At 43.8% G+C, this 15,656-nt stretch overlaps 1 long non-coding RNA gene across 3 annotated transcripts; it reads left to right on the plus strand.

The window, feature by feature from the left end:
- Positions 1-372: 372 nt before the first annotated feature.
- Positions 373-2,388, plus strand: LOC134442830 (uncharacterized). Of its 3 annotated transcripts, XR_010033474.1 has the most exons (5): positions 373-520; positions 731-862; positions 1,516-1,636; positions 1,862-1,956; positions 2,296-2,388. It is a non-coding gene; the product is annotated as an uncharacterized LOC134442830 (long non-coding RNA). The 3 variants fall into 3 exon arrangements; XR_010033475.1 differs by lacking the exon at positions 731-862; XR_010033473.1 differs by lacking the exons at positions 373-520; positions 731-862 and having other exon boundaries at positions 1,149-1,636.
- Positions 2,389-15,656: the final 13,268 nt, after the last annotated feature.

Below are 15,656 nucleotides of genomic sequence, written 5' to 3' on the forward strand. Positions count from 1 at the left end.
ACATCACTTGCCGTAGCCTCGTACAAGTAGATGTAGACCTACATTTGCACGAGAATCCAGTGCGTATCACAAAAGCTATCACACCGGTTTGTTCGCCGTGGTGCTCAGCGGTCTATATGACACCATGTTTTGAATCCTGTGTGTCTTTCATTGAGCATCCGCCGTGATGCTCAGTCCACATTGGTGCTGCTGTGTGGTTTATGTGAGATCACTGTTTGAATCCTGTGTGTGTGTGTGTGAGAGCAGTGGGCTGTGAAGGAGCTTACACTCTCCACTACTCTCCCCTCCCCTCCCCTCCTCTTCTCCTCCAATATGGTCCAGCTGCGTCTTGTCCAGCTAATACCGCTACGCCCATTCCTTCTTACTAGACCGCCCTCACAGTAACGCCCCTTTGGCTGTTCAAGTTTCTGAAGTCAGTGACATGCTGCCGAATGACAACACAAGCGCCGCGCGGGACTTATTAAAACGACTGGATGGATTTCGCTGGATGGATTTCGCTGCAGCGATCACTCAACTGTCGGTAAGATTTCGAATAAAATGCATGAATATACATAACGGTTACTTTACGAGTTGACTTAGTCGGAGTGCGAACAGAAAGTCGGAGGTGTCATATTTGTTCAACCTGGTGTTAAACGTAATTTCAATTCTTGACCAGTGCATGTAAAGAAATTGTAAATAAAACCGAGTTGATGTAGTAGTGCTAAAAATAAACCTTTATATTTTCTCTTAGTGAACTTCTCAAAATATATGGGCTAATGTAGATACCACTTGGGATGGGTTTATCGTTACCTATTGTTTCTGATGGGGCGTTAATTGGTGTGGCACCCGGAACTCTTCCTCACTTCGGGAAGATTGGCAAGGGGTAAGCTGTGTTTTTTTCCTCCGTGTCACAAACTATTTAATGATGTTTCTGTGCTTTGGTTTCTCTGTTGTTTTACTGATCTTTGGTGGGAAGATATTCTGTTGCGTTTGTGTGGGTGTTTTCGTTGTCGTTTGCGCTCGAAGTATGTACATTAGCGCCATTAATGTCCGCGATCGTTATGAAGTTAACAGGTGCTAACGAGCAGATTGGGAAGTAAATAAATGCTACTGGATCGAGGCCCCTCGTCATCTCTCCTGCCTCTTCAATCATCCATTGTCATGTCCGTTGCATTGACTTGACTTGTCATTGGGTCTGATTTTAAATGTGCCATATAGTTCAATGTGGGAGCAGGTTCACACACTAAATAAGACACTAAGGTCAAGCACAAGCAGATTTTTTGTTTTATTTTTCTCAGAGCAGAGTAGAGCAGATGTTTCAGGTTGCTGCCATCAGAGAGCAGTGACTTGACCTCAGTGTCTTATTTAGTGTACTCCCACATTGAACTCTACTTTTTGGGTCCACGCACCTACTTATTTCTAAACATCTAGAGTGCAACAATACCCATGCCTCCTAATGTGCCATATAACCTGTATCTCGCCTATTGTGTGTGTGTGTGTGTGTGTGTGTGTGTGTTCGTGAATGTGTTCACGCAGATATAAGAAGTTGGGGTTGGGGTTGATGATCCACATGATGGTGATGGACCAGGACAGCTCTGGACCTCCTGACTGGCAGCTCCATCCTCAACCTCCCTTCCTGTCCTTCACACATGTGCAGGTAAGGCCAATTTTTAAAAACTCACTGCATTGTCTGAGGCAAAAGTAGGAGAAAAGGAGTGAGTGAGTGAGTGAGAACCCGGCCATTACATGTGATGTGACCCTTAAAGGGCGTGTGTGTGTCCTAGAACCAAGACAGTGGCAGTGTGTGTCTGTCTGTCTTTGGTTAAGGATATTTTTAAGATACTACCTTGTTGTGTTAACATTATTTTGCTATTTCTGACAGGCAGAGGCAGTTTTCTGAAGGATGGTTAATGTCAGTACCAACATGTTGTGATGGAGGCTTCCACCTGAGCTGAACACAGAAACTTGCACACATTGGTGAGTAAAACACTGAATCTGTTTTGTTCTGCACTAGACCAATAAGTATTTCATACAGTAATTCCTTTCTGTGCTGTGTTTATTTATTGAAAAAAATGTGGATAGAGGATAATACAAAACACTGGCACTGTAGTGATCCCTGCACAGGCCAGAAGCTGTGTATCTCTTCAGCCTGGTGTTCTGCATTAAAATGATGGGTGTGATTTTTATGTAGTGTATTCTATGTATCCCTCTCGTGTGTGTGTGTGTGTGTGTGTGTGTGTGTGTGTGTGTGTGTGTGTGTGTGTGTGTGTGTGTGTGTGTGTGTGTGTGTGTGTGTGTGTGTGTGCATGCGTGCAGATGGAAGCAGTCGTTCCTGTTCAGCATTGATATGCCGGTAATGGGTTTGATGAGCCACAGCATGGTGATGGGCAATCAGCATCAGGACCAGGGCCGCTCACGAGGACAACCTTGTGCCCTGCCTCTTCATCCTCAACCTCCAATCTTCCTGCTCTTCACACATGTGCAGGTGAGGACAACCTCTAAAATGCACACTTGACTTGAGGCAAAGGGGGGAGAATAGGCGTGCATGCATGCACGTGCACCAAACTTTAAGACAGTAGCAGTGTGTGGGGGGGCATGTGCACAAGCATATGCACGTGCTCATGTCATGTCCTTCTGTAGGTAGGGGGTGGTTGTTTTTGTCTTAGTCTTAATTGTCATTCATAACATTAACATGCCTTTTTTTGACAGGCACAGAGCCAGTTTTCAGAGGGAGGGCTGATGACACCAGCAACTTCGGATCTGAACCTGATCAACCCAGCACCAACCACTGTGCCGCTCCTCCTCTGCCAACTGCACCACATGGCTCCACCATCTCAAAAAGGCACAGACACTACTCCACTTCCTGCGAAGGATGAGAGAAGAGCCGACCTCCCCACAACGGCACTCACCACCTTCTACAGGGGTGTCATTGAGAGCATCCTGACCAGCAGCCTCTCTGTCTGGCATGGCAGCCGTCAAGCTGAAGACTAGAAGGCAGTACAGAGAGTGGTGAGGACAGCAGAAAAGCTCATAAGATCACCCCTACCTGTTCTCCCTACTACCATCAGGGAAGTGCTAGCCCAGCATGCGGTGCTGCAAAAGCACACTGGGAAACGACTTCTTTCCACAAGCCATCAGACTCCTCAACGCACTGAAGAAAACCACATGAATAACCAAGGACACGAGAGAATATTCCATGAACACTTCTTTCACCATGCCATTCACACTTTACTCATTGCACCTTGTATACAGCATCTTCACACCACCTGTATGAACTCCTCCTGCCGTGTGTGTGTGTGTCCACTGTGTTTGTGTATTTATTGTCCATCAGTATGTTAATCTTATTATTGCACACTGTTTGGGTGTCTGTATTTATAGTATGTATCAGTCTGTATTTAATGCCAATGCCTTATTTTTAGTTAGTTAAATGCACATTGGAGACTGGTCAAACACAATTTCAAACTTTGTGTTAACCCTCTTGTTGACCGTTCACACTTCATAGTGTAAAAGTAAACAGAAATAAATTCACATTTCATTCCTGTCTCGTTCACTTCTTTCAGCAATGTATGTGGCCTACATGCAGGGAAGCTGACAGGGGGGGACAAAGGGGTCCGTTGACCTGGGCCCAGTGAGACGAGGGGTCCAGGAATGGGTCCTCATTACATTGTATGTAGTCTATGTATTGAGTGGGGGGCCCTTTCAGATGACTTTGTCCTGGGCAAAGCCAAAGCTGTCAGCGGCCCTGATTATGTATGCACAAACACTGGTTATGATGGTAGGAAAAAAAATTCTCTGTTTTCTGATGGCCTTTGAATTAAGACAGGCCAATCTGGAACCTCTCCTGGATAAAGAGGTAAGCTTCAATGGTGTGGTCACTCCTAAATCATAGACAGACATGGAGTATGGTAGGCCTATGGTAATGAAGAAATCGTTTTCTCCAATAAAACAAACAAATAGCCTATTGCTATTTCAAATACTATTTCATATTTTTTCATTAATATCTGCTCTTTTCAAGCTGGCCACATAACTGGTGAGGTGACACTCATTACTTCAAAAAGTCGGGAATGTGTTGCTGATGTACATCGTACAACTTTTCTAAGTAGCCTATATCATGTCTTACCAAGTGAACAACCTCGCCTAAAAGGGTTTTTTAATTATTTGTCGGGGTGTGTTAATATCCTGGAAAGGATAAATCTGTGGTTTAATCATATAGCCTACCCAGTGTTAACAGTGACCTCGATACACACAGCTAGGTGAGGTAATGCCAACGCATTGACAGTATATATTTAGGCAATATATACAGTATTTACTGTCAATGTGTCAACGTTGTGTTGAAATCAAAGCATTTTGGCGACCTGATACGTTATGACAAATCTGTGCATAGCGACACGAGTTCTAAACAGTAGGCTACAATGTCCGAGGTAGCCTACGGGAAGACAAAGCAAAATACATATTGGGATTAGAAAACGTGTGATTTATCTCACTTTCTTACATAAATTGTTGAGAATATTATGTCAGTGGAATGTTCAGTGAAACGTTTCTCTGGAAGATAACAATTTGCACGGGATATCTTTGAAAACATGGAGCCTTCATCCGGAAATGGCCTTGAAAATGACATCATGCAGTATCCCTTCACGATTGGCCAATACGGCAAATGCCGGGAACGCCCATGGGCGTGCTTGCATTAAGGGTGGAACTGTTTTACTGCAGCTGGACCCTTCTCTTCTCCTCTCCTCTCCTCTCCTCTCCCCTCCTCCTCTCCTCTCCTCTCCTTTCCTCTCCCCCTCTCCTCTCTTCTCTCCTTTCCTCTCCCCCTCTCCTCTCTTTTCCCATCTCCTCTCCTGTCCTCTCTTTTCCCATCTCCTCTCCTCTTCTCTCTTCTCCTCTCCCTCTCCTCTCCTCTCCTTGAGCTCCTCTCCACTCCTCCTTTCTCCTCTCATCTCCTCTCCTCTCTCTTCTCCTCCCCTCTCCTCCTCTCTCATCTCATCTCCTCTCTCCTCATCTCTCCTCCTCTCCTCTCCCCTCCCCTTCTCTCCTCTCCTCTCCTCTCCTCTTCTCTCCTCTCCTCTCCACTACTCTCCTCTCCTCTGCTCTGCTGTCCACATTGGTGCTGTGTGGTTTATGTGAGACCACTGTTTGAATCCTGTGTGTGTGTGTGTGTGTGTGTGTGTGTGTGAGAGAGAGATCTAATAGCATTTTCTCTGCGGAAATGCAGTATGTCAAAATATACGCCTACCTTATGTTAAGAAAGCTGCTATGACATATGGAACTTGTCGGTAGGCCTATTTGGCAATAATTTATTTGAAAATCTGATATTGAAAAAGTTACTGCCTCACCAGCCATCACTCATCCCACCACACGTCACTGGTGTGTGTGTGTGTGTGTGTGTGTGTGTGTGTGTGTGTGTGTGTGTGTGTGTGTGTGTGTGTGTGTGTGTGTGTGTGTGTGTGTGTGTGTGTGAGTGATCATCATCGTTGACATAGAATAAAGGCTCTCTGAAGCTAACTGAAAGGAACAACCAAGGCCTTACATGAAGAGGCAGGTTCACGTCCGAACATGCACCGAATTTTTGATATGGTTGTGATATGGCTTTGATATGGTTGTGTTGTCTTGCCACCATGAATAGGACACATACCACCACCAGATACTATCTTGACCGTGTGGACTGCCTTTTTGTATAATCATCATCATCATCATCATAGAGAGAGAGAGAGAAGAATGGCTCTCAGATGCAACTGAAAGAAACAGCCAAGGAGGTACACGTCCGAACATGCACCACTAGAATGTTTGATACCTGTATGCTGTTGATATGATTCTGCTGAAATGGCAATGATATCAGTTTATCGCCTTTAGATGCTGTCTGTCTGAGGGCACACCATGAAAGCAAACATTCCTTATTGACATGGTAACCAAACCATTTGCCTAAACTTGTCAAGGCAAGTCAAGTTGTGAAAAAGGCAAACAAATAAATAAATGTAGGCCTGTGAATCATACCTTGTGGTCTGGATCATGGTCATGTACCTCAAGCTAAGTCATCTCTGAAGTCCGTTAGTTGGTTACCTGGCAATTATGCTTGGTCTTTGTGTAGCAGAGTGGAGATTTTGATTTTGATTACCCAAGGTAATTATTTTTAATTAATTAATAAGGTAATTAATTACTAACTTTTGATATTAAAATGCACGACTACGCCACTAGAGGGAGATGTTTTGCCCTCCAGAAAATTGAATTAATGCACTAGGCACACAGGTTCGTTTAGGACTGAGACAGGAGGCACGAGGGACAGTTGACTTTCTTTTTATTCAGACATTCTTCTTAACTCATTGGCTGCCAGCCATTTTCATAAAACAGTACCTCGGAGTGCCAGAGATTTTTCAGCATTGTGGGCGTTTTTTGGAGGCTCACAGAAAATTGAGTTCTGTGTCTATGTCAACACCATACCTATCAAAACACAGACTAGACGCTCATCTGTCATCAGAAAAAAAGGGTGTCTCTCTACCCCTTTCCGTTCTTTCATAATCATCTGTTGAAATTAAGTGGAATTCGCCAAAATGCTGCTTTCTAGCCAAAAAGCTGAGAAAACGCCATTTGAAGTAGAACTATAACTGCAAACGTTTTTGCCCATAATGGCATCGTCCTAACAACTCCAAACCTATCAGATGCTATTACAGAGTCTTCTGTCATCTGTAGCCTGAACAAAAGATCGTTTGTATGACCTTTTCAACCTAATATACTGAAATATAACGGGACTCGAAAACAAGGGTGTTTTGGTTTAGTTGCTGGCACGCAGAATGGATCATGACAGCAGCAGGTGCCCCTAACTCCGGGAACTCCCTCCCTCTCCCTCTCCCTCTGATTGTGCTCTCTCTCTCCTCGTTGGAGAACGAATCAAAGCTGGTTTATTTCCTCCAGAAATAGTACCGTGTTGTGTCTTGTGGGGGAGGGAGGCAGCAGGTAGGCAGGCAGCTCCGCTTAGCGTAGCTTACTGCAGCTTCATTGGCAGAGCGGACAATTTGCAGATTGATGATTACTGTCATCATGTTTCAGCTATAGTGATCTTGTCATATATTGTTCAATGAATTTTCTTTTGATAAAGTACTGATCACATATTGAACATTTCACAAGCCGATTGGAGTGGTGAAGGCTAGCTTGTCTGAGGCTAAATGCAATGCTTTCTCATGTGAGCTGAATGCATCTGACCAGACAAAGGCTACTCTGTTCCAAGAATCTGCAACCCCCGTCTTTTTTGATGATACAGTAAGCTGATCATACTATACAGATCCATAAAAAATAACTGTAGAATGAGTAAAAATAGTTGACTTACCAAGGCTCCTTTATTTAGGCTTAGTTGTAAGTTGTTAGCGATTTCGTGCTAGCTAGCTAGCTAGCGTAGCAAAATGTATAGCCAAGCATTCCCAACATCACCACTAGTCCCGTGCATTCTCCTGTTAGATGATATTTTGTAAGCATCATCCTGATGTTGTGTAGGCTGATCACATTATCCAAAATGAAAGGTTGCCACACAGATCATCTCATGGTGTATTTTGGGCAAGCTAGCTACAATGCCTTCTAGCTAGATAGCAACAGGGGGTTGTATTTTGGTCATGAGAGGAAGGGTTTTTTTTTGGTCAGGCTCTGACACTAAAATCAGTGGCCTACCTGTGTTAAAATCAGAGGGCAAGAAAGTAGACTACTGTCACAGGTGCTTTACTTTCAAAAATTTTGCTGTGCTACTTTTGAGATTATAATAGTTAAAAGGGATGTTTTTGTCTTGACATTTCCTCTTGCTCTGAGCTAATGCCCTGCCCTGACTGTTCCTAAGGACACTTCTGCCACCTACAGGAACAGTTAGAAAATGCCTAGAGGCTTGAAATTCATACAGAAGATAGGTCAGACCGTCCTCGAGGCGTGGCTGTAAAAAAACGCAATTATCGGCGAACAACGTCGAAGGCAGGGGGCGTCACTATTCAAAATGACGTCATTCGACGGCTAAGGCAGCCAATGAGTTAAAAGGTGCCAACTTCTTCAATGTCACAATACAATAGAATCAGCTTTGGAGAAACATGAATGGTTCGGCTACAAAGAATTAATATTGCCTACAAAGCACCTTGGATCCACTCAATGCCCCATATGCCAAATAACGACTCGTGTCTTTTCAACCGGCGGGGTGTGCAGCTATTCTGGACTTTACGGTCCCATTCACTTCAATTCATTTTTTTGGCATAACAAGAAGTTTTCTGGTCAAATAAAGTTTACTGAAACTGGTAGCTTAGTGGATGGAGCCATGCCTGCCATTCCACAGGTCGTGGGTTCAAGGCCCCTCAAAGGACAGCTTTTACACCTCACTTCTGATAGGCCATGATTAGTCTAATTCAGTAAATAGATATTTGTGCGTACAGTATTTCTTCAGCATATCATTCATGAGCATATTTCGATGAATACTGTGTATTATGGTGCATATCTACCGTCTCCTCTTTGACAAACTGACCGATTTGTTTTTTCACTTGTTCTTACACACATATTGATGACCATGGTGCCTATGTAATAACTCAAACTTTGAAGTTAATTATTTTCAGAATTACACTGTGAAATGTATTCTTCCTTTTTGTATGCATACATATGTGCGCTGTGCACCTTGTAAACTTGTAACGGTGATAGCTCAGTCAACATGAAAAGAGATAAGAGACATGCAAAACCATGCCTATGAGAAATCCCATTGTAATAAGATTTTCTTTAATTATCTTCGAAATGACACAACACACATCATTCTGGTTAAGCAAGCCGTTCCATGACCATGTTTAGCACCCGAGACAATTGTTGTTTTCCTCGCACGACTACAGCGGCGTCCGCACGGTCCGAAATCTGTAAAACGCCAAAAAAATGAATTGAAGTGAATGGGACCGTAAAGTCCAGAATAGCTGCACACCCCGCCGGTTGAAAAGACACTGGTCAAATAACGTTCCCCGGCTCTTTATAGCTCAAGGTGTAAAATCAAAACACAGCAAACTATAAATGAAATAAACAAAAGAATAATAAATTACAAACGAGGATCACTGCAACACACATGGGTGCCAAACAGGCACGCTATAGGCTACTACAGCACTGCAAGCGAGGCAATAGAGTCGAAGGGTCTTGACACTGGTTACACTGGCCTTATCTCCAGCGCAGTGTAAACAAAATGACAGTCCATGTAGTTAAACCAAAACAAAGACAAACATAGTTCCTACTCACAGGTAACCCATAAAATAAAATAAACAAAAAGGAAACAATGTTACCAGGCCCTCACTCACACACGGAAAGTCAGTCGTTCCAGCATTCATCCACGCGCGCGTCTCGCATACCGTACTACCATACAGCTCAGGCAGTTTACGCACAAACATGCACTCATTTACAACAAAACAGCAACCCGTCTGTAGCAGTTCGCTTCGTGACAAGTGCGGGTCCTCACCACCTGCACACAAACGGTTCAGGAAAACACATGAATCAATCAATCAATCCACATTCATAATCAAAAAGGGGAAAACGACATAGCCTACCGCGCGTGACGAGGCACAGTCCAAAACAGGAGCAGGTAAACCAGCCGGCAGAGGCGTATGACACCAGCCCAATGCCTAGGTAATGACAATACATGAGAGGCTGCACATGACGATAATTATGCCATCAGACAAAGGAAAAATAGCTAGGCTACATACCAAATAGGCTACAACCAAGCCGAAGGCCCACAGTCAAGTAGATACTGTCGCGCTCCGAGCCAGCCACTCAGGAACTCCGCTCAGCTGCACGCAAATGCCACATGTGCGTAAAGCGCGGATTCATGCGAACTTGGACTACAGGACCTACTGGCAAAACCGCCAACCATTAGAATCTGCCTCCTCTTCACAGTGAACTGTGCCTGATTTTAAAGAGTTGCCAATTTGCAGACATGTGGACTCGAGTCCAGTGACTTGGACTCGAGTCTGACTCGAGTCAGCGGTGTGAAGACTTGCGACTTGAAATTTCAAGATCAGAAAGGACTTGCGACTCGACTCGACTTGCACGCCTTTGACTCGGGACTCGACTTGGACTTGACAGTTGTAACTTTCAATGACTTGGCGTGACTTGCCATGTTGGGTCTAACAAAAAAGTCCAAGTCCAACCCTTGTTTTCAGAATGCAACAGCCCGCCCACATTCTTTGTTTGAATCACATCATTGTCCTAAGCGGTGCTATGCCATTGGCGGCCAGATGCGGCCGGACGCGGCGACCAGCGGCAACAGTGAAACACCATTTGCGAGTCTCCAGAACAAACATAGCCTACATTTTACCATCGCGGAAGTTAATTTATCTCCCTCTCAGCCCCAACTCATTTTGCATTCTTAATAGGATATGCTATGGAAGTTTGCACTGTGATCAACAAATATTTTCTATCAATGTTGTAGGAAGTGTGTGTGGTGGGGCGCTGTGATGTGCAACACGCGTCTGTAGGCTACACACGTGAAGCTCTCGCTCTCTCGCCCCTCGCTTACGACAGAAATTCAGTGAGAACCAAGCTGTCTAAATATTTTAGCTAAATGGTGATGGACATTGATTGTTGAACATTAGGCTATTTAAGTAGTTGAAATAAAAAAGCACACACTGCTGACATAACCGAACCACAGGACTTAATCTATTGTTGTTAAAGAGTACGCCTATCCGTTTTGCTTTCCCTGTCCTTTATGCATGCGCTTGCCTTCAGCCCCCGAAGGCTGTTACAGTATGTTCCGCTCCCACACACTATGCTTGCGAGTCAGTCACTTCAAAGAGAAGTGCAGCCTTGCGAATAATTTCCACCATCGCGGACAAAACCACGTTATGATGGATATGTGGCGAGGTAAACGTTACGAATATAGCCTGCTTTTAAGTTTCCCCCAACCCATGATGTGTCCGTAGGCTATGGCTTGATATCCCAGGGCTATTTCACGACCACAACTCCACGCGCTGAAAATGCATGTTAAGCTCGCGCTTCTCAGTCTAGAAAGAGTAACCTCTCGGTAACGAATTCTTTGCATTGACCAGCCACCATCGGTTGAGTATTAGAATCAATACAAAAAGAAACGTGTAGGCCTACATGTCTTAAGTCTTCCAGCATGCAATCAAAAATAGGCGAGCAGAGAACACTTGGTCTTGCATCCATCAAAAGAGCTCCACCGGTTGCCTACTTTAGATGCTGGGTGAATGGTTCCAAAGGGAAATTATTTAGCCTATAGCCTATTCATGACAGTCTTGCAAAGAGACAAGACAAACGACCAAAATAGTCAAATAATTGGTCAAGGCGCGAGATGAGCANTTTGTGCCAATGTAGTCACATGACGCACGCACCACAGCAGACTGCCGCTGTGGTTTAAAGGCGCAGACCCCATTATGCTACATTCGCATACAACTACATCCCTTGGACATATTTTTGTTTGTTAGTTTTTTGTGCTGATGAAATGTGAAAATCTAGGCCTACACAATTAAAAAAAACAAAGTGTGATTTGGTTTGACACAGACACTGCAAAAAGTCCATTTTGAAAGTGAGCACCGAGGGCTTTAACAGAAGTGAAAGTAAAATGAAATTCTTACAATATTTCTCCCTTAGATGTAGAGAGGGGGCAGTGAAGTATTTATATTTAACAAAGTACCGAAGTACAAATACTTTTTGGTAACACTTTATTTTAGTGTTACAGTCAGGGCCGCATTAATGCAAAGGCTAGATATGGCTAAAGCCTAGGGGCCAGAGTGTAGTGAAAAGTGCGCACATCCAGCAAAAAAGCATCAGCAGGTGCCAAATCAAAAAACTGTCATATCGTCGGCTTGCTACCAAAACCGCCTAAGTCCGATTTTGGGGTTTTCGGAAAACAGGGGAAAACTAAATTTCCTAGGGGGCGCCAAACATCAGTGGCGGTTCTAGGAAATATGAGACCCTGGGCAAAGAGCAATTGTGAGTCCCCCCTAAAATAAATTATTTGATGGAGCACAACAATGCGAAGAACAATAATTTTGATAGTTATACTATTATTTTTATTCCAAACTTTAATCCTGAAATTATTTGATGGAGCACAACAAGAACAATGCACTGCACATAATTTTGATAGTTATACTATTATTTTTATTCCAAACTTTAATCCTTGAAATGGGGAATGATTGAAATATTTTTGTAGACCTTGTAATAGTTTTGTCATGAGCTCGCTCCTTGGCATCCTTCTTTGAGCTCTTGGCTCTTATCTCTCTCTCTCTGTCTCTGTCTCTGTCTCTGTCTCTCTCTCTCTCTCTCTCTCTGACCCCGTCTCTCTCTCTATCTCTCTCTCTCTCTCTCTCTCTCTGTCTCTCTCTCTCTGACCCCGTCTCTCTCTCTCTCTCTCTCTTGCTCTCTCTCTTGCTCTCTGCCTTGCTCTCTCTCTCTCTCTCTGCCTTGCCATCTCTCTCTGTCTCTCTCTGCCTTGCTCGCTCGCTCGCTCTCTCTCTGCCTTGCTCGCTCGCTCGCTCTCTCTCTCTCTGCCTTGTCATCTCTCTCGCTCTCTCTCTCTCTCTGCCTTGCCATCTCTCTCTCTCTCTCTCTCTCTCTCTCTCTCTCTCTCTCTCTCTCTCTCTCTCTACCCGTCTGCCTTGCTCTCTCTGTCTGCCTGTCTTGTTCTCGTTCTCGTTTTCTCTCTTTCTCTCTCTCTCTCTCTCTCTCTCTCTCTCTCTCTCTCTCTCTGTCAGTCTGGTCTGTCTCTGTCTGTCGTTATGTGTGTCTGTCTATCTGGTTGTCTCTGTCTACCTGATTCCCTCTACCTGTTAACTACCTTAATTACTTTCTATCATCTGCCACTCTACTCTCTGTTCTGTCTCTGCTCTGTCTGATTGTCCTCACCTGTCTCTACTCATTGTCTCTCGTTAACCTCCCAGCTGTATCCCATCTCCCTCCTGATTCCTCTGTGTATATCTAGTCCTGTCTTTGTGTTTGTCCTTGTTGGATCGTCTGCAAGCCCTGCTACCTGTGTGTGTGTCTTTGTCTTGTTTTCGTTCCTAGCCACCTGTCTGTTTCCTGACCCCGAACCCGAACCCCTACCGGAACCTGCATCTGAACCCTCACCTGTCTATTCACCCAACCCGCTCTGCTTACTTCCAGTGATCGACCTGGACCTGCCTGACTCTCTTCTCTCCTGCCCCGCCTTCTGTTTTTCGACAACTCTTTTGAATATCCCTGAACGGTACTTCTGCCCTATTTAATTTGTCCTGTTGTGTGTGTGTTTCCCCCCCAGGACTTTCGGCCCCTCCATCATCAGCTCCCAGGGACGCTTCTCCGCCACTGGGGGGGCACACACACACAGGCACCTGGACTCCTGGACTCTCCCATCTCCCTTTCCCCTGAAATATCAATAAACACCATAAAACGTGACGCACTTGGGTCCTCGTCTGTCCGGTTCATGACAAGTTTAGCATGCTGGTAAATCTCATATCTACCAACAGATTTTCACAGCTTTCTTTTACGTTCTAATACTTTCAGACATGTTAGTTTTCAAGGTTAATATTATTTTACCTTTCAAGGTTAAGATCATCTAGATGCCATAATTGTAATACATTCATTGCTCATGTCAGCTGTGTGTGTGTGTGTGTGTGTGTGTGTGTGTGTGTGTGTGTGTGTGTGTGTGTGTGTGTGTGTGTGTGTGTGTGTGTGTGTGTGTGTGTGTGTGTGATCATCATCGTTGACATAGAATAAAGGCTCTCTGAAGCTAACTGAAAGGAACAACCAAGGCCTTACATGAAGAGGCAGGTTCACGTCCGAACATGCACCGAATTTTTGATATGGTTGTGATATGGCTTTGATATGGTTGTGTTGTCTTGCCACCATGAATAGGACACATACCGCCACCAGATACTATCTTGACCGTGTGGACTGCCTTTTTGTATAATCATCATCATCATCATCATCATCATAGAGAGAGCGAGAGAGAGAGAGAGAGAGAGAGAGAGAAGAATGGCTCTCAGATGCAACTGAAAGAAACAACCAAGGAGGTACACGTCCGAACATGCACCACTAGAATGTTTGATACCTGTATGCTGTTGATATGATTCTGCTGAAATGGCAATGATATCAGTTTATCGCCTTTAGATGCTGTCTGTCTGAGGGCACACCATGAAAGCAAACATTCCTTATTGACATGGTAACCAAACCATTTGCCTAAACTTGTCAAGGCAAGTCAAGTTGTGAAAAAGGCAAACAAATAAATAAATGTAGGCTGTGAATCATACCTTGTGGTCTGGATCATGGTCATGTACCTCAAGCTAAGTCATCTCTGAAGTCCGTTAGTTGGTTACTTGGCGATTATGCTTGGTCTTTGCATACAACTACAACCCTTGGACATATTTTTGTTTGTTAGTTTTTTGTTAGTTTTCTGATGAACTGTGAAAATCTAGGTCTACACAATAAAAAAACAAAGTGTGATTTGGTTTGACACAGACACTGCAAAAAGTCCATTTTGAAAGTGAGCACCGAGGGCTTTAACAGAAGTGAAAGTAAAATGAAATTCTTACAATATTTCTCCCTTAGATTTAGAGAGGGGGCAGTGAAGTATTTATATTTAACAAAGTACCGAAGTACAAATACTTTTTGGTAACACTTTATTTTAGTGTTACAGTCAGGGCCGCATTAATGCAAAGGCTAGATATGGCTAAAGCCTAGGGGCCAGAGTGTAGTGAAAAGTGCGCACATCCAGCAAAAAAGCATCAGCAGGTGCCATATCAAAAAACTGTCATATCGTCGGCTTGCTACCAAAACGCCTAACTCCGATTTTGGGGTTTTCGGAAAGCAGGGAAAAAATAAATGTCCTAGGGGGCGCCAAACCACAGTGGCGGTTCTAGGAAATATGAGACCCTGGGCAAAGAGCAATTGTGAGTCCCCCCTAATAATTTTGGTCAAAAGGAGATTTTTGCAGAACTTTACTCTCCTACCACATCTGCATCATCCTGTCATCTTGTCTGTGTCATCGGTCCACTACAAACCGTACCTGTCTAAGATGTTAATTCATTTTCATTATTTATTTTTAGTGAAGCTGCAAGTCAAACAATTAAACTCCTTCTAAGGAAAACAAAATACTTTAAAATTAATTATTTGATACAGCACAACAAGAACAATGCCCTGCACATTATTTTGATAGTTATACTATTCTTTTTATTCCAAACTTTAATCCTGGAAATGGCAAATGGATTGAAATATTTTTGTGGACCTTGTAATAGTCTAGCCTGCTGGTAAATCTCATATCTACCAACAGATTTTCAGTTTTCTTTTACTTTCTAATACTTTCAGTCATGTTAGCTTTCAAGGTTACTATTATTTACATTCTCATCCAAAGTTAAGCACTCTGAGATATTGTAATTGTGCCAGAGCAGTTGCCACAATGGTATAACAATCATTGCTCATGCCTAGGCAGATCTAGCTTGCAGTATCTCTCAGAGATAGCATTGCAGTGGCGTCCAATCTCCATTTTGAGGGTCCATCAGTCATGGTGGAGGATGAAGGGGTGGGGCACTTATTTGGTCCTTGTACCTCCTCATAAACTGTCTCCTCCTTGTTTAACATCTTTGGTTAACTTCTGCTCTTCTCCATACTCATAGAACTGCCTCACCTTGCCCATGATAGAGGTAACCTGGTCATAGAACGTTTCCCCACCCACTTCAACACCATGACCGTGGCATTCAGAA

This window comes from Engraulis encrasicolus, unplaced genomic scaffold, assembly GCF_034702125.1.
Source record: "Engraulis encrasicolus isolate BLACKSEA-1 unplaced genomic scaffold, IST_EnEncr_1.0 scaffold_253_np1212, whole genome shotgun sequence".
Taxonomy (NCBI): domain Eukaryota; kingdom Metazoa; phylum Chordata; class Actinopteri; order Clupeiformes; family Engraulidae; genus Engraulis; species Engraulis encrasicolus.